Here is a 19,657-nt window from a genome sequence, read left to right as displayed (position 1 = left end):
AACTTTTGTCACTGGCATCGAAGATCTATAAAGTTTCACTAAAGGAAAACAATGTGCTGAGTGCTTCTCTCACATTAACTCCATTTTGACTCTACTGAAATCACCTTCAGTGATCTGTGAGTTCTCTGTGAAGAGAATCAAGTATAACAACTTCACAAGAATGGAAATCGTGCACAATCTGTCTCTAATATAAGTAAACTGCCTATGAAAAATATTCTATGGAACATGATGGGCATAAAGGCAACAGGGTTCATAGGACATATAAAGAATGTAATAAACCATGGCATCCATTTTCCAGAATTTTTTAAAACAATATGTACTTTCTCTGGCAGGATAGAAAATGGTGAATTTTGTTTTAAAGAGCTCTGTAGAGAGTATGAATTTTATGTGTATCACCACAGATTTTTTTTAGCAAGACTTCTAGATGTATGGTTCCAGTGCTCTTCTGCTTCCTAGGTATTCTTGGCAAGATGCTTAAGTCCCCTCAGGATGTCAGTTCTTTGGCTAGCTGATCCAGAGAGACAGTGTGAGACAGATCAGGAGGAGGAGTGGTTCCAGCACTTTTCACCAATCCTCATAGCTCATTCTGTTTGGGCTGAAGTGCTGAAGCCAGCTGCTGCAGAAATGATGTCATTTGCCACATAGAAAGATATACCCCAAACCATTCCATAATCCATATCCCAGATATCCCCATTCTCAAAGCAGGAGTCAAACAGAGGATTACATTAAACACGAGTGGAGGTTTCAACCTCTTTGCAACTGAGCCTGACTACTGCTGCCTTCTCTTTCACATTTGCATCCTTCCATCTGTTCTTGCTTCACTTCCATCATCACACACAAATTATTACACTCCTATCTCAGTCGTCCTCCATTCCCCCTCCCATTACAGCTGCTGTCACTGCTGTCTCACTTGCCATTGCCTTTCCCAGGCTGTCACATTCCTTTCTCCTCAACCAGCATCAGCCATCACAAGTCATTCCCCTCCCATGCTCTATTTTGCATCTGCCCACCAGCAGCTGTGGCAGAACTGCAAGCGCAACCACAAAATTCCCTAAACCTTCTGACTTTATTGCAAATCTGTCCTCTGAACAAATACAGCAAAAAAATGTTGCAGTCTATAAGATTTCTGTGACCTTACATTGCAACTTCATCTCTCATAAACCACATATGTCCTTAGAAACTGTGGTGTAGATGAAAAATCTCTCATTTAAACTGATTTTTTCATATATATTTGAATTAATTATTCTTCCATGGGCAGCACAATGAATGAAATCTCTGTGCATTCCCTCAGGCCCTGGACTTCTACAGAAAATTCTGGTGACTTTCTGGCTGTGCTATTTGAAGAACATGGGAAATAGCCAAGGGGACTTCCATGGAAATTGACAAATTTTCAATTTTGTATATCTGAGAGCAGTATGCTACACACAACAGAATGAGTGGAATACAGCTTCTTCAGCAAATACATACCTTCACATCTCCTCTACTTGCTATGGAATAACTTACTAATGGCAGCAAGAAAAAGCATATGCAGTTTAAGAACTATAAGAAACATCATGACCTCTGAGGTGCCACAACAGCTCAAAATACACTACAAAGACTTCCTCGCATTAAAACCATCCATTACTTTACAAGGGGTGTCCTTAGAAGTCTGCCTCAGTGGTTAAGGGATCACCCAGCCCAATAAGACACCTTTTATTCACAGAGAAAACTAAGCAGACAACTACAGTGCTGTGGTTTACTTTAAAGCCTAATTAATTTTATGCATTTTTTCCCCCACAGATGATCTGACAGATGTAAATTCCTCAATGCAAAGCACTGGCAACCATGTTCATATCATTAGGTTTTCCCCGCACATATGCTTGACCCAACTGAGACCATGTTTCTCTCTCTAAACTTAGAAACTTCTCTCTTAACATCTATATATTTTCAATGAGGTGAAACAATCCACAGGAAAAAAAGAAGTCATTTTTCAAGTCCTGCTTGTGCTTTACTTCTGTCACACTTATATTCTTGAGGTTTCAAATGAATGGCATGACAGCCTCACAAACCTGCTGTGAAGCCAATTTGAAGATTTGTTCATACACTAATTGTCAATGAGATACTGTAATGGAAGAGAATTTAATGAGGATGCACAAGTGCTAACTGAATTATACATCTTTGTGTCCTTTTCTAGTTGAGACCAATCGATTCAATGAGAAAATATATACTTAAAAGTATAAAAAAATGCTTTTGTCATGCAAAAAATGCTACTTTATTTCATTATTCGTATTTTTGATGCTACTTTATTTCAAATGAGCTCATTACTATTATGTGAGGGAAATGACCAGAGGATCCAGTGGAGTGATACTCTATGGAACAGGTTACAAAAATCCAGACATACAGCCCTATTTCTATGCACTGCTAATCTCACCAGTCTTTATTATCAGCAAACCCTATCTTTGGATAGGATCTGACAACACTGGGGTGGACCTTCTCACTGATCTCCAGTGAGTTTGCTGGGATTTCCCACAATGAATCAGGAACTGAAAATACACATGATGTGCACAGATGGTTGTTTATATAGGTTATAATTGCTCTGACTGAGTCACCACACACTTGGGGATTTTTCCTGTTATTTTCCTACTCAAGCCTCTTTACTTGATACTAGGTGTCAAGGAGGAATGCAGTGCTTGTAAAAATAAAATAGCGTAAGCATCTAGAGTGAAAGCATAAGTACAGGTCTGTTCTCATAGAGCAGATTTGAATCAGGCCCACAGAAACTAGTTCTCCAATTCCAGCGCCTTCAAGTTTTGCTTTGATTTCAAGTGGGGAAGAGGCAATTCACATGTATGAAGGAATTTGATTATGCATGCCCTAAAAACAAATTTTTCTGGCTATTTACTTTTTACATGCAGTCTCACATGTTTATTTTTTTACAGGTGATGTTTTCATTTGCTGTTGCCTATTGTTTTTAAAAGAAAGCCTTCCTGTGCTTCTGCAGACTACTGCAAGTAAACAACTTTCCTTTCAGTTTTAAAATTACCTTCCAGACAAGGCACATTTGTCCTACTTAACAGCAAGTAAACTAGAAAGATATTAACCAGAAGATACATCTGTGTATGCAAGGTTGCTGATTTCCTTCTAGGTGACTGCTTTACTATTCTAGAAGTGCAAGCCATGAGTTATTCCGGGGCAACCAACATGTCAAAATCTCCTAGACTGAAAGATTTTCCATGGAAATTGCAACTGGACACTGAAGCTTTATGTAGATACAGTCCCTTTCTCTGTACTGGTTTACAGCTACCTTTCACAAGAGTTCTACCACAGCAGATTGAAGACCTGACATAAAACCTTTAAAAATACTGAAAATTTTAAAAAAAACTTGGCAGCTTGGAAATCTGGTCTGTGTTCAGTACCTGACTCATCATTTGGGCTCTCTTTTTTCCAAGTTTAATATTGCCTGTAAGAAAACCTTGTCTTGAAACCGCACAAATCCTGCCCCCCTCACATATGTGATCTTCAGAATAGTCAGAGCAAATCCTAGGATTTTTACCTCCATAGTTGTTTCTGAAAGATTCTTCTTCCGAGTATTTGTTTTTGCCCCTTTTATATCTATCCCTCCTTTTTCCTGCTTGCATTATCCCTCAACTGAATGAGGAGCGGTTCTCCTTTTCCTGCCCACCTTCCAGATCCAGTAAGTCCCGTATTCTCTCAGGTTTTGACAGTTACACTAGTCTTTCATTACCACATATCTGTGGAAAATTCAGTTTAGCTGAATATGATGAGAAAGAAATGCTTGCTCTGTGCCTTCTTTTCTCCTTCCTGCCTGAGTGGAAGCGGAGAGAAATCCCCGACCCACTCTTTGTGCTGGTAACAAATGCCGTCCCAGTTAGAAATTTTTCCATTTTGAAAACCTGCCTGCTCTGTTCAGTGAGCAGGAAAAGAAGAGACATGAAGGCAGCACTTCACTTAGATGAGAGCCAGAGTGCTGAGACCTGCAGACAGCAGTTCTGTTGCTGGATGAGGAAAGTCTGAAGCCTATGAGCAAAGACAAAACAGGGAGGTAGCAAGCTGAAGGAGCAAAGCAGGCTGTTGTTCTCCAGAAGCAATTATCAGATTGACTTTGTGTAGCACATAGGGAGAACATAACAATGAAGACTGGTGTCACAGCTAATAGAGAGATCAGGCAGTGAGCCTGGATGAGAAGACAAGGTGCTTTCTGGCTAATTTCACAGGCTTGTGCACAGTGGCTGTCAGCACAGATATACACCAGAAGAGACAAAGTAGGTATTAACCATGGAAACCTGGCTGACCAGTGCTGCCACCAAAATCAATGTGTTTTCCTGCTGACCTCTAAGATACTACTTCTGAAGTGTCTGTGCCCTCTTGTACCTGCCAGCTTGAGCAGCTGGTGAGCATTGGCAATGTATCAGGAACTAAAGCCTACTGTTTTCTCCTGGTCTGTGACCCACTCAGCACAAAAATCCAGCTGAAAATCTGTTCAGCTTTGTCACGATGTACCATATGATACCTTACCAATGTTCAACAACAGCTAGTCACCAGTATTTTATCAATAGCTTTAATTAAACCCAATAAACTTGCAGGTGAAGAGGGTTTGCAAGGAAGTAATACATTTGCTCTTCTTTATTTCATTTTAGCTATCTTTACAGTCATCAGCTTTTTGTGTTTTCAAGTTCTCTCAATCCTGTCCTGAAGAGAAGCTACCTCAGTACAGGTTGCCGGACCCAGTATTGTGATGTCTGAAAGGCTGCTAAGAAAAGACACAGATGCATTCAAGCTCAGAATACTCCATTGAAAACTGGGCAGTTGCATCAGGAAAATGGTTTTAAATTGAAGGAGGGAAGATTTAGATTGTATGTCAGGGGGAAGTACTTTACTATGAGAGTGGTGAGGTGCTGGAAAAGGCTGCCCAGACAAGTTGTGGATGCCCCATCCCTAGAGGTGTTCGAGACCAGGTTGGATGGGGCCCTGGGCAGCCTGGTCTAATATTAGGTATGGAGGCTGGTGGCCCTGCATGTGGTAGGAGCTTGATGATCCTTGAGGTCCCTTCCAACCCAAGCCATTCTGTGATTCTATGAAACAAAGAGAAATTGAAGGACAGTCACTGTTTAAACAATCTGTTGATGCTTCCATAAGAACCATCAACCTGCATGCAGTTAAACAGCAGAAAAGTAGAAAGCCCACATTCATGTTAGATCTTAGGCACAGTAATGGACTGCCTTCATTTCCACAATGACTCCAAGGAAGCCAAATCAGTGGCACCAGGAATAACACCCAGCCCAGTCAACTGACTGTTTGGATCATACCGTGTAAGTAACTACAACAGAACAGAGCTCAACCAAGATGGCAACTAGCACAACTTGACTTGCAAACATATGGCCAAGCTGTTCCCTCCCATGTGCACAGCTGGATGGCCTCATCCATATTGCTTACCAACAAGTGCCCTCAGTATATGGTCCACCCTGATCTGTTTGTAGAAGCATGCTAGATGCCACAGGTCAATCAGGAACATGGTGACCATCACATGCTATCAAGGGCCAGTGCTGGAGCCTCAGCCATGTTTATATGACTAGCATAGATGTGGCCTTGAATTCCTGCAACTGAAGAGCACCAGGAACTCAGCTGAACTATGACTCATGAGGGAGAAACCAAGAATCGGTAGAAATTGATTCTTCTCAATTTAAAAATTCAGGGGAGATGAGCCATGAAACACAGCACTGCAGTTTCCATTATTTGCTCTTGTGAAAGGGTTGCTGTCATTATCCAACCATAAATGCCAAGTACATCCAGCTGCTGGAGCGGACCCAGAGAAGGGTGTCCAAGTCTAGTGGTTATCCCTTGACTGCGGAGATTGGAAATAAAAATGACCAGAGTGTAGTTGTATTTAGAAGCAAGTTTTGCTGTTACTTTTACCCAATAGTGCCCTGCCAGGTATCAGAAAATGGCTGGGTTTTTTTGAAGCTTTTGGGCCTTTGGCAAATAAGACTCAGATTGCTATAGTCTGGATCTAAACTCAAACATATCTTGAGCTCATAAATTTGCACCTATTGATTACACTGATTTCATGTTGAACAATCTTATTTATCATAAGTGAAGAGATTCAAAACAACATGCACTTGAGACACAATGTTTTTCCTTACTGCTTTGATTTAGCATCTCCAGGTTAGCCCTGGCAGGTGCTAATACGAGTTATGTGCATGGTCAACTCACTTAGTTGCCTTCATTTACGAGAAAAGATCATCCTTTCAGGTAATTACTTCTTTCTTACTGATTCTTCATTTGCTTTCTTGCATACTGATTCAGTGGATTTAAGTGAAACTATTCACCCCCGTAACTTCCTGTTCCTTATTTCAACCCCAGATAAAGTAATGAATTTTTAGTAAACTCAGACCAATGTATTTTTGATACACTTATTAGAACCAACTGTTATTTTAACAATCTTACTCATTTTCCTGTAATAGTTTGCTCTGTTTTTTTTGCAACCTTGATCCACTAAGCATTGGAAAGAAAATTTTGTCTTTCACTACTGGCTCAACCTGATTTTCTGACAGTTCTCTATTTACCATAGGTCAGCTATTTTTGAAAACCTTGGGGAAGTGGAGTACAAGTTTCTGGTTTGTGTTTGAGTGTGTTTTTTATTTTTTTATTTTCAGTATTATACTGGTGATCTGGAGGAAAATTACATGTTTCAGAAAAAAACTGCAGATGAGAAAGGTAATGGCTTTTGTATAAGAAACTGCACTTTGGAAATATACATTCAGAATAAGTGGCCTACAGGCTTCCTAATGTTGGAAGAATCATCCAGTTATGCATCTATACAGTAGACATTAACTAGGATTCAACAATTAAAACTGCTGTCTCACCCAGTTTTCCAGGGATTAAGCAAAACCTTCCTTGCCACATCAGCTTCCTACCAGGTGTGCTAGATCCCAAGGAAGGAACAGGAGTCTACCTGACTCTCACACAATGGAAGCCTAAAAGATAGGATCAGTGGTAAAAAGAGGTGTGGAGAGTTGTAGCAAAGAGGCTAAAAGCAGTGAACCTGCAAACCTCTGAAAAGATGCCCTAAGGGATAGGTGAGACAGAGTTGATGAAGCATGTAGGCAGGGAGTTGGCTGAGCAAAAATACCAAGGCGAAGAACTGTGAGAGATTGAGAACAGAGCCAGGGGATAAGGAACAAGTGATGAGAAGCCAGACACAGAATAGCGAGATGGAAGGGACTGAAAGGTGAGACTAACACTGTCAGAACAATGTCATAGAGCTCTTCCCAAATACAAGATGTTCAAGTGTGTGGGATCCTTACATGTGAAGGAAGGAATTAAACATGGATATGGCTCTGTTTTGACTATCTTTTCTTGTGTTCATATGTACAATAACAGAATCAAAATTCAGTGTGACCTTATTGCCAAAAAAAGTCACAAGGTAAGGAAAAATACAACTCGGTGTCTGAGCAGGTAAGTTTTTAAAGGGAGAGCATGTAGAATTACACAACCTCAGAAAGAAAACAGCAGAATGCAGTGCAGCTCTAGAAGACAGGAAATAATTGGAGCAGACTGTTGTTACGGGCAAAGGGTGTCTTACACTTCAGTGACATCCTACTATGTCAGCAGCAGGCAGGGAGAAATCTTAATGCCCCTGAGCATTTTAATTCATTAAAAATTCCTGTTACATGAAAGGCTGCTTTTTCCATCAATCAAGAACCTGCAGAACAATGGTCAGAGCTTTGGCAAACGATACAAAGATGACTGATTCATGCAATTATCAAACTCTACATGCTGAACTAATTTGCGACAGAATAATGACAGGACAAAAATCCAGGCTCTCAAATGAAAACGCTTAGAGAGCCCATTAGTTACACAGAGAACTAAAGATGTGCATAGCTAGTGAACAAGCTCACATCCAAATAGAGAGCATAAGCTAAACAGTCACAGAAGTATTTCAGAAGGCGAAACAAGTAAAGCATGAAAATTTAAGGAAAAACAAAGGAAGGCATACAAACACAAAGCAGAATAAGTGAACAAGTCCCAGAGATCTGTGGCTATTGTGAAAAAAATATAATGAAATGCTCTTTTTGTGGGGTCACATGCAAAAATTCTGACAAGGCAACTCATTATGCAAAGGACTGCTGAGAAAAAAAAAAAAAGCCCCCATACTAGGGAAGTAAGCAGTGACTCAGATTTTGCATCTATGTGACATAAGTGCAGTGCAGAACAGCAAAAAACAAATGGTCTGCAAGGTTCAGACTAGCACCAGATGCGTAAGAAATGGAATGCAAATGAACAGTGGACATCAATGTGTGTGAGAGGCCTCAAAGACCTCTTCAGAAGTGTACACAAATAATAAGGAAAATAGCAAAGCCATATTTCAAATTTTCTAATTATACAAACACTGCACAACAAGGCCAAGTAAATCAAGACTATCAGGGCTATTAAGCAAAAATTAGATAGAGTAAAAGTTCAGGTAGTACAGCCATTACAGAACAACATTTAGCAAAAAGAAGAAAGCACTTTAAACATGAATTACAGATAATTCTGATAAGATACACATAAGTATAAACCATATCCTGTGCGGCTTGTGCTCTATTGTATTCATGCAACAAACAATTGCACATCACAGGCAAGCCAGTAAGATGCTCAAAGATAAAAATTGATCAGTATCCCACTCTTAAAGCAATACAATATTGCTAATATTTTGGCTGCCCAGGGCAATGGGCACAGCACCAGTACTGACGAAGCTCAACGAGCATTTGGACAATGCTCTCAGACATGGGGTTTGAATTCTGCTGATCCTGTGTGGAACTGGAAATTGGACTTGATGATTCTTGTGGGTCCCTTACAACCTCAGTTTGTAAGCCTTTGATTCTATGCTTTTTGCCATTCTTTTCTATGTGGTCATCAGATGTGATTACATACTAACACTTTGGACAGTACGGTGGAAGGACGCAAAAAAGGTAGTTGCTAGGAAATGCCAGCATACTCTTCTAGAAGCAGTACTGCTTTGAGGGATGCTCTAGCAAGCTCACCAGCAGCATTGCTGGTGGGGACATGGCTACTCTCACCTCTCCTTCAGAAGGAGCCCAGAAATGAATCTGAAATGAAATATAATGAAATTTAAAATAACAACAATTCCCCTGCAACAAAAATAGGTAACTGTGATTGACTACTGGCAGGGAAGCTGTACAGCTGTTTCGATCTTCACTAAAGAGCAGGTCTTCTCAGATATTAGGGAGATCAGTTACTCTACCCCATAAATCCTGTGTCTTAGTGTGGTGGGTGGCTATCATGGCCTAACGTCTTTGCCACCTCACCATTCCCTGGCCTGCCCAGGCCTCCATGCAAGCCCCAGTCCATCAGCCCCTGCACCAGTGAGGATTCAGTGGGCTGGACTCCATCTCCCCACAGCCCTGCCCTGCCTAGACATGGCTTCTGCCCATCTGAGCCCACTCAGGTGCTCACAGCCCAGCCTGGCCTTGGCCCATCCCTAGCCCCACTGAGGCACCTGGTATGCAGGGCTGAGGCTGCCCCAGTGCCCTGCTCCTGGTGAGGCACTGGGATGGGCCCCACGTGCTTGCACTGCCTGTTCCACCAGAGAGACCCTAGCACCTTTGGTAATGCACTGTTCAGGCAAAAGATAATAAGTTACATTTCCTGCATTCAAGTACCTACAGAGGCCTTGCAAACTAGCAGATTTATAAACAGAGTGAGGACATAGGCTTGAGCCCTGGCACACAATAGCTCAACTGTTAAGCTGCCAAGGCGCCTTCGTGACAGCACGCAGTCTCCCTGACAATGTCCAGCAACAGTTTTGGAAACAGCACAAGCCAGAGAACTGATGCTCCCCATCAACAGCACAGGCAACACCACTTCTGAGGAATGGGAAGAGCAGAAAGATAGTTCAGCCATATTAAATTGTATTAGCAAGGTCTATTTTATATAACACTACAAATGTAGTCAGATGAGAGATAAGTGCAAAATACCTCTCAGTGCTACTCGCCTGGGAAAGCTTCAAACTGTACAATCAAGGAAAATTGAAACATACATCAGTAAAAGATAGTGAGTCTGCAGTGTTATGTATTTCGTTGGATGCATGGTGCACAGGGCAGGTATGCCCTTACAGAGCTAGGCAGAGGAACTTCACACTGTGGGATTGTATGGGAACTGCTGAGTCACGGCCTGAACCTCTGATTGACCACCTGAGGCAAGCAATGAGTCAGCCATAGGAGCACAGGTGAAGGTAATTCTCCTGTGCTACCAGAAGGGGTGAAGCCTGGCTCCACCTCTCCTAGATCCCATTTAAGAGCTGACTGGCACTGAGGAAGGATCTCCAGGAAGAGATCCTTCCTTGTGGAAAAAAGAGAAAAATATTGTGAGCTTACAACATTGGTAAGCATTTTCCATTTATTATCTTACTGTTGTAATGATCTTACTTAGCCTAACTTTCCTGTATATTTCTTAATTATAACATCTGTATGTTCACTGATTATACAGGGATAAACAGCAGTTAAGTCAGAGCATGAGATCTTCAGCTGGCTGAAAGGTTGTGTACATCTTCTATAGGAAGCTAATGTAAGATTTGGGCATAGCCCAAGGTTTCCTGTTCTTGGTGAGAGAAAGAAAAAATGAATGAAAAAAGAGAAAGGAAGAAACACTCACTACGAACTCTGTTGTTACAGCACGCTAAAATGCTAAAAGTTAAATGAATTGACCTAGCAGTCCTCTCGGACAAGACAGAAAGAGATTCTAACAGCATAGATATCTCCATACTATCACATTAGCTAGTAAGCACTTGCTTACACACTTTTCAAAACAGAAACAACAAAATCAAACTTTTCTAATTCCAGTCAAGTACTCAAGTCAGATTGTTAAAAATGGTTACATGCTACCAAAAGAAAGGTGAAAAAATGAAATGTCACATAATGACAGAATGCTTGAGGCTGTAAGGTACCTCTGCAGGCCATCTGGTCCAGCCCTCTGCTTAAACAGGGCCACTTAGAGCTGGTTGCTCAGGGCGACATCCAGACATCTTTTGAAGCTCTCCAAGGATGGAGACCCAGAGGGCCACCTGCTCCAGTGCTCCATCACCCTCATGGTAAATCAGCATTCACTTATTTTAGATGAAAAAGTCATACGGAACATTCTTCAATTCCATTAGATAGACATTGGGGAAAAAAAAAAAACACCTGCTTTGTTGAGGGGAAAAAGAAAAAAAAAACCTATAATAATGTGGTTGAGGAAAGGGGCTTATATGCTATCTCTGATCAAGCATCTATTTTTTTCTTCACTGCCTACTACAACAAATGTATCATAACTGATCTGTAAGAAATGCTGGAGGCAAGCTGTGGAGTTCACTGGGAGTTCATGCCATCATCATTTTTAAGACTGATTATGAAAGAAATTTTCCACCAAGCAAGAAGAGATTGTGTAAACTAGGAAAAGTGGCCTAGTTAAAGATAACTTAAACCTGAAGTCAGACTTAGGTGAGGAAAGAGACCACATTCACTACACGTCCTCTGAGAATAAATCTGATTATAAGTGAAGCTAGGCCACAATGACAGGAAAAACTGGATTTGTATTTACAAGTTCTCCTGTAAAAGGTAACCTAGTAGTAAATTCCTATTTTTAGTGACAAATAGGAATGCAGTACTACTGGGCTGAATAGTAGGAAAGGACAATATTGGGAGTTAAGGAGTTCTTTTTTTTTAAGATTCACTTGCATTCAGAGCATCTCCAATAAGAAGGAAAATCTCCAGAGGTTATGATCAAGGGATCCTGATCTATAAACTAATTAAAATAGGACACGATTGCCCCACAACAGAGCATTTTTGAGATCCTAGCTAACTTTTCAGAAAATACAAATCCACACTTGTAGTCTTTGCTAAAATGAGATGTCATTTAATCTTGTCTACTAATGAGGTATTTTTCATAATAGGCTCACAAACATCAGATGTTCTTTCTCTCAGGAAGTAACTCTGCTTGGAGTTGTGCATAGACATACTCCTGAAATACTTCCCACTACAGATATCTTTTAAGGATGTATGAAGTAGGACTACACACTTACCATATAGTTGGCAATGACTAATTTCTGCAGCATTCATGCCATATATTAGATCAGTAGAGTAAAACTGGTAAGCAGTTTTCCTGTTTTTTTTTTTTTTTTTTTTAAAAAAAAGCCCTTTAGTAGAAGGAAACTCATAGGTGTTTCATATTTAAAAAAAAAAAAAAAAAAAAAAAAAAGCCAAAAGTTGGATTGCAAGGAGTCCTAATATATTAGGCACCTTTCAGAGAATCCACCAGTGCAATATAAATAGAGCACAAGCGAAAAGCAGGAGATGTCATAATAGATTCAATGTATCCCAGTACAAGATGAAGTGCAAAGCAGTAACCAAGCATCAAAAGAAACATTTGAACTTTTCCCAGCATCTTGCTAAATAAGCAAAAGAACTTGTTCATAGACACAGAGGACGTTATTCCCAAAACAGAGTAATAAACTAGTTAAGTTAGTACTGATTTGTCTGAAACCATTTTGCAGGGGATGTACCTCAGAGTTCAGCATGTACACGCATTATGTTAATCATGTTTCATTACCTCCCATGAATGTGACAGAATGGAAGCTACTTTATGAACCTTCTACAACTATTCTGTCTGATGTATGTTTACAAGTTAGTGCTTAGGAATTTAAAGACACTTACAGAAAGTACTTGTTAGTTATAACATAAGGAGCAGAATAAAGCGTGGATACTGCTTTGTCTCGGCTGCTGTTTTACATCAATTGCATGTGAACTGCAAGGAATGGAGGCAGGCCTGAGAAAGGAGCTAGGAAAGTGTTTTTAACATGGACAAGCTATATAGGAAAGAGCAAAATAAGTCATCATGGAATAACAAAATGGCCTGGGTTGAAAAGGACCACAGTGATCATCTAGTTTCAACCCTTTGCTATGTGCAGGATCGCCAAACACCATACCAGGCTGCCAGAGCCACATCCAGCCTGACCTTGAATGCCTCCAGGGATGGGGCATCCACAGCCAAGTGAAGATAAGAAAGAAGCATGCAGGAGAGCCTGTGGCCCTCGAGCACTCCCAGAGCTGAAGGAGACTGAGGATTGTGACTCTTGTCTCACATTCTCCATTATAGATCCACTAAGATAACCTGTTAGAAGAGACCCTCTTCCTTTTGCAACAGAGGCTATAACAGAATGGCATCCTATTACTGGTACCATCATGTGTTACAGTAGCCCAAGTGGCAGAAGGTGGCACCTCCTAGGGGCTCCATTCCCAGTACTGAACTACGTAACAGTGAACGTGGAAAGATTTAGTGGAATCTGGGAGATAAAATTTGATACTCTGCCTTTCAGCACACAGCTAATACTATTCAGCTAATAGTGGGTTCTACTGCGAGAGTGACCTGCCTTTCAGCCTAACTGGCAGTAAAACCCAGAGAATTAAGATGTTTCTGATGACCAAGAGAGAAAAACTAGCTGATGGCTCACAGAGTTGGAAGAGCTAACACTGTGTACTCTGTTGAGTTGCATGGCCTTAAACAAGAATGAACTTTCAATTCATTGGGAAGAAATGAATTTAAAACAATTCTAATAGAAGAAACTGGTACATGTTAGTCTAGTACTTCCTGAAATCTTTTCAGAGTATTCCAAGCAGTGAGACAAAGCTAAAATAAAATAAAAGGTGCAGTCAGAAGATTTCTGTGGGTAAACCTAGATCTCGGTTCAAGTTTTAAAGTGGAAATAACTCATGGAGATACTGAGTATTTAGACGGGTGTAAGGAGAAAACAGTCTTCACTGGAGACAAATAGGAACGAAAATGTTTACAGCCACAGCGTTTTTCTTTTCATTGCTGCAAGATGGCTTAATATTTGTTCAAACAGCAGGGAAAAGACAATTCCATAGCTTTAGAGAAGAACAAGAGAGCAAATTCAAATAATACCATAGCAACAACTGTATGATGACCTCAGTGAAAGAAAATTAGATCCCTCTGGATCATGTGGGTAGGCACTGAAGGAACTGATATCGAAATGCTGGAACTTTATAAAATGTTTTTAATGCATTTCATTCACTTTTTACTATTAATATTATGTAATTAAATTTGGGATAAATGGATTTTCCTGCTCTTCTGCAGTGTGCTTTCCTTTCATGCCACCCTTCACAGTCCCTGACGCTGACTGACTTTGGTGCTGAAGTGTGGTTAGTTACAGCCTGCTGCAATTCTAACTGTGCAACAACCTCATGTAATTTTGTAGTGAAAATCAATATTAGATGTGATGGGAAAGAAATAAAAAAAATTAAAAAAAAAAAAAAAAAAAAAAAAAGGATGCAGTCAAGATCATTATTTTCAGAAAATAAATAAATAAGAAACAATATACCCAGAGGTTTAGATCAGCTCATGTCTGCTGGAGAGGAGATGAGCAGCATCATAAACCCAGTGTTCCAGGCATGCTGGAGTGTTCAGGGAAGAGTGAATGGCAGATAGTCACATATAAATAGGAAGAGAGGCTATTCAATTTCTGTGTCTTTTACAGAATTCACTTGCATACTTCAAGGATCACAACGTCTTTTATTTTTACCTGTAAGAGCAACGATGAGAGGAGGAATCCCACTCTTTTTCAGTGCAACAAGAAAAAAAGATGGAGATCTAACCAGAAAAGCCAGTTGTAGCCAACCTGCCACCTCAGATCAGCTGATTGTGGAGATATTCTCATGATCAATTGCATGCCTCACATACTGAAGCTAACAAAACACAAGATCAATTGCTAAACAAAACAAAACTTGAGATAAACTAGAAGCTGCATTTAACCATCTCTTTCCAATCCCCAACATTCAGATGTCTGTTTTCACCAAAGATGAGGAAAACTACTTCAATTCTCTGCTGAAATCTGAACTGATATTTTCTTCTCTGCTAAGTGGCATAATATGAGACTATAGTGGTCTTCAACTTGTGTTTCTTGTCTAAAAAGAAAAGTAAAAACTAATTCCACACAACAGCATATTTTTGAAATATACTTATTTTGTGTGCACACCATAGCCAACAGATTTTCTGACTTGACAGAACTCTGTTTATCACCATAAAGAATTAAAGTATTGCCTCTGTGGTACAAATTTGGACCTCATGTTTACAGTGACACAAGAATTTTAAAATCTTTGATGTCAAAACCAATGTATTTCATCAAAATTAGTAAAACACACCATTCCATCTCTCCAAAAGGTTAAAAAAATATATATCTTTCTCATCCAGAGAATTCAAATAATTGCAGTGGGAGGTGAGCGTTCTCGTATCAAACAACGTTGTTTTTACTTCCTATCATAACTGCAGTGGTTTAAATTACTCTTCATAGCAGTCTTAAAATTAATGTAGTTTGAATAAGAGTGTCTGCATACAGCGCATAGATGATGTTGTATCCAGAGAAATATTCTTTCACCAATAAATATTTTAACTTACAAGCAAGTCAAGAACTAAAATCCTAAGTCTTTTCATAGAAGACCCAACACATATTCATGGATAATGAAACCTTAATTTGCTACAGAGCTGCCCTCTCTTCTTTTGGCTTCCTGAGATACTGCAGCAAATCCTTACATTTTTCTGATTTCCATCTCCTAAGCACGGAGATGGATGGAAAGTAGAAGACAAAGTTTGAAGAATATGGATCATCACTCTTAAACAAGCAGTTGCCCTTTTGTGTTTTGATCACAACCCCCAAAGTATCCAATGCAAACTCTGTTCTTATCAGAGCATTTTATCAGTAGGCTAAAGAATTTGTTTTAACTGATCTCATCCTGTAGCAAATAAACGTGACTTAGATAGTGGGCAAAATATCTTCTACTTGGATAAATTCTTCCATCTTTTCAGACTTCTGTCTGAGTTGGAAACAAAGGCAGTGAACAAATCTAAAATATTAATAACTCAAATATGTGTTTTTTAAGGGAGATGAACAAATGCAAGTTATAATGTTTTGGAATACAAAGATATATAAAAGGCAGAATTACGTGTTTTTCTTTTCCCGGAAGTAACTATTATTTAGCACAAAGACAGGAAAAAGCAAAAGCCAGTTCTTACAGGCTCACATTGGTACACCCAAAAAGATATTGGGGGTAAGAATAAACCAATGGCAATAACATAAGTTGTTATTTACTCTTTAAAATCAGAAGACTGTTGACATAGAGAAAAAATAAAATAAAAAAAAAAATTAAAGCTCAACTAACAGATCACAGAGCAATCTGACAGTCTCTTTGCATGACTGAAGACTAAAAAAATGTATTTCTTTTTTTTTTTAGACACTTCTACTGGAGAGAAAATGAATAGCAGTCAATTACATTTAAGGTCATTGTAAAACAAAATTTGCATACTAGAACAACACAAAAATAATAATCCAACTGATTGACAAAATTTTACTATTAAAGTGAATAACTTGGAAAGTGAAAAAACCATCTGAGAACCAATAATTTGCATTTCATATTGAATTAAGAATATTATTGCTTTTGCCTTTATTTCCATAAACCTACTGAAATACCTTGAATAACTCAGTAGGATGTTCTGTCACTTCTCATTTTGGTGTTTGATGTCCCTTGAAAATGTTTGTGCTGTTTTCTTTTGCTCCCCCCTCCATAAACACAAGTACCAAAACAAGTGCTTATGGACTATCAGGAATGACTACTCAGATCCTTGGTGTGCCACCAAGACTTTCCAATAGTGGGAGCTTGACAGCAAGCACTTTCTTTGAAATGTTTTGATGGAAGGGCAGAGAGTCTGCTGCTGCCCTGCGTGTCCCTGTGGAGATTGCTGAGGGCTCTTCAGAGGCAACAGGAACACCTGCCAGAAGTTCTGGTGGGATTCCTGCTGAAATGACAGAAACAAGGAGCCACTGACCCATACACACTTGGAACAACTGTGCTTTGGTCATCACTAATACAGAAATGAAGGAGACAGAGTGTACATTTAATTTAAGCAAAATTAGGCAGAGAACAATATGTTTTTCATGCTGAAGCATTGTACGTAACAACAAGTAAAGTTTTCTGGCTCAGGCTAAGATCAGATCAGCCCCTTGAATGTATTGAAAAGCTTTTGAAGTGTCGACCCAGAGACAGTTCTCGCAGTGCTTGGGTAATGAAACTATGAAACTGAGGCCTACTTTGAATTCACCAGCAAATACCTCACCAGAGAAAGTCTAGAAAATGCAATTGCAGAGAACAGCACCGAAAAACATAAAGACAACTAAACTTGTCCTGTTTGTTAATATGCTGTAGGAAACAACAGCAAAAACAAAGCCATAAGAACTGGTGAAGAAAAAGAATAATAATCTGGATACTTCAAGTGTTTGTTTTCTTTGTCCAGAGCAATAGTGTAACCCTTTTTTGGGCTGAGAAGGCATTTTAATTTTCTTAGCATTGTTTTCCTATCAGAGAGCAAACATATTGATGAGAACATTTAAAACACAGACTATTCCTAATGCTCTAATGTCCAATTAGAGCTAAAACATTAGCTAATTTCAAAGAAAGAGTCTACAGCAGATGCCAGTGCTTTGGAAATTGCATCATGTTAGAATGCTTAACTGTTAGCAGAGAACGACACTCTTGTGTATTGTAGTTGGCTTTAATCTGTTCTGAGAAATGCATTTACTTTGTTTAAAAAGATTCCACTGTTTGTAGACACAGCTAATACAAATGAGTTTCCTTTTCACAAGATTATTTAATGCAGAACACTGTATCAATTATACCTTCCTACAGCAACTGCTTAAAGTATCTATGTACATATGCATATGTACATCTGCACAGATCTCCTTATTTTTACACCAAATGCATGTGTTTGCATGCATTACATATCTGTGGACTGGGAAGGCAGGTAGTTCTCACTTTCTGATTTCTCAGTGTGCAGTAAATACTAGAAGAAAAGAAAACAAACAAAAAAAAGAGACAAGCAGAACTGATGGAAACCTGAAACATCATCCCAGCATTGGATTTTGTCCTGACAAATGTCTAGTCAACTCAAACCAGATTACAATCTTCTGACTATTTCAGTCTGTATCTGTCTGATGGTTTGATAGCAAAACACTTTGAAAATTTCACCTGCCCTGCTCAAATCTCCCCAGAGCCTTGAGAATGAATAGGACTTTCCCTGGAACTGCATCTGCTCTGAGATGGTACCCACTGCAGCACAGCAGCTCAGCAGCTGCTCCAGTTTGATCCTGGCAGCAGAGAGAAGGAGAAAGAAGTGTTTGGGAACAAGTAACAAGAGCAGGAACTGAGAGGCAACACCAGCTCAGATTCTGGAGGTGTGTGGCACTGTGAGAAGAAAACAACGTGGAGTTGTGGAGCTGAGAGATAAAATTGAAGTTCTACCCCAGCCCTGAATATTTTGTGTGATTCTGAATATACCACTGAACCATTTTTTTCCCACCACGGACGATCAGTGCACAAAGAGATACCTTTAAATATCAGCTCCTAAATTGATTTGCTTCCCTCCTCCCGGGCTGTAATCTGCAGAGGTGCTGACTGAGGTCCACAAAACTGTGCTCTGAGCAGAGTAGCTGCCCTCACGAGAGTCACTGTTTATAGAGGCCACAGGCATCCAAGGTTGCACAATTACAAATGAAGAGCACAATCCTTATGGCCTACAGGCTTACAGGAATTTAGGTGACTAACATACAGAACACTGATTTTGCTGGGAACTGAGAGTCTGAATATCCTTACTTTGTGGTTTTCCTTTTTCTGAAAAATCAAAAGCTTCATTTCCATCTGGAAAATAACAACTTCTCATAAATTCATTAGGTTGTCATGAGCAACCCAAAGAACCAGAGAATAGTTCCAAATGATCAATTCCTTTACCACAGGCAGTCCATCAGTGGGGAATAGCACCAGATTTGGGGATAACACAGTACAGTGGGGCCAAAATTAAAACTGCTCCTTCAGGGCACTGAACCACCCTACGCTCCGACTGAGGAATACACCTGAAGAGAAAGGGCTGGACTAAGAGTCATTTTACAGACCAAGTTAACACATGCAACCTAAAGTCTGGATTTTCCTAGTTACTTGCCACACTTACTTTACTCAGGACTGTTCTTCAGGACTCCCTTTTATCTTCATCCATTTTTTCTACAAATCTTGCTACCATATAATTTGCACCCAGGTCTCAGAAAATGTCAAGCAACAATCATAAAGGAGAGAGGAAGATTTTGATCACATAGAATTTTCTGAATTGACTGCAGAATCATTTGAACATACAGTATAGGCTGCCACCCTGAAAGTCCTTAGCTTTATCTTGCTGTTGGAATGTGTTGTTTTGCTACTTCACAGCATGGGGGAATCTTTTTAGAAATACAGAAGCTATTTTTCTTTGAGAAATGTATGCTATGATCATGTTATCATTTTACTCATTTCTATAACAATTTTCTATTTCATATCCTTTGCAATCCGAAGTGATGGGATACGCTGGAAAAAAACATTCCTTCTTAACTTGTCAGCTTTGTTATAGTACTTCAGGAAAGAAAAAAAGAAGGGAACATTGTTCTGACTTGGCACTTTTGCAAATCTCTCTGCTATGTGTATTTATGAAAAAAAAAAAAAAAAAATCACCTAAGGCTTTATCCTGCACCAACAAATTCATAGGAAACTTTCCCTTTGACTTCATCAGATAGCAAAATAGGCCACAGAAGAAA

Source organism: Centrocercus urophasianus, unplaced genomic scaffold, assembly GCF_019232065.1.
Source record: "Centrocercus urophasianus isolate 14NV4802_14NV808 unplaced genomic scaffold, USGS_Curo_1.0 seq_11, whole genome shotgun sequence".
In the NCBI taxonomy this organism is placed as follows: domain Eukaryota; kingdom Metazoa; phylum Chordata; class Aves; order Galliformes; family Phasianidae; genus Centrocercus; species Centrocercus urophasianus.
The sequence above is the reverse complement of the archived record's forward strand: the minus strand, read 5'-3'. Positions refer to the sequence as shown.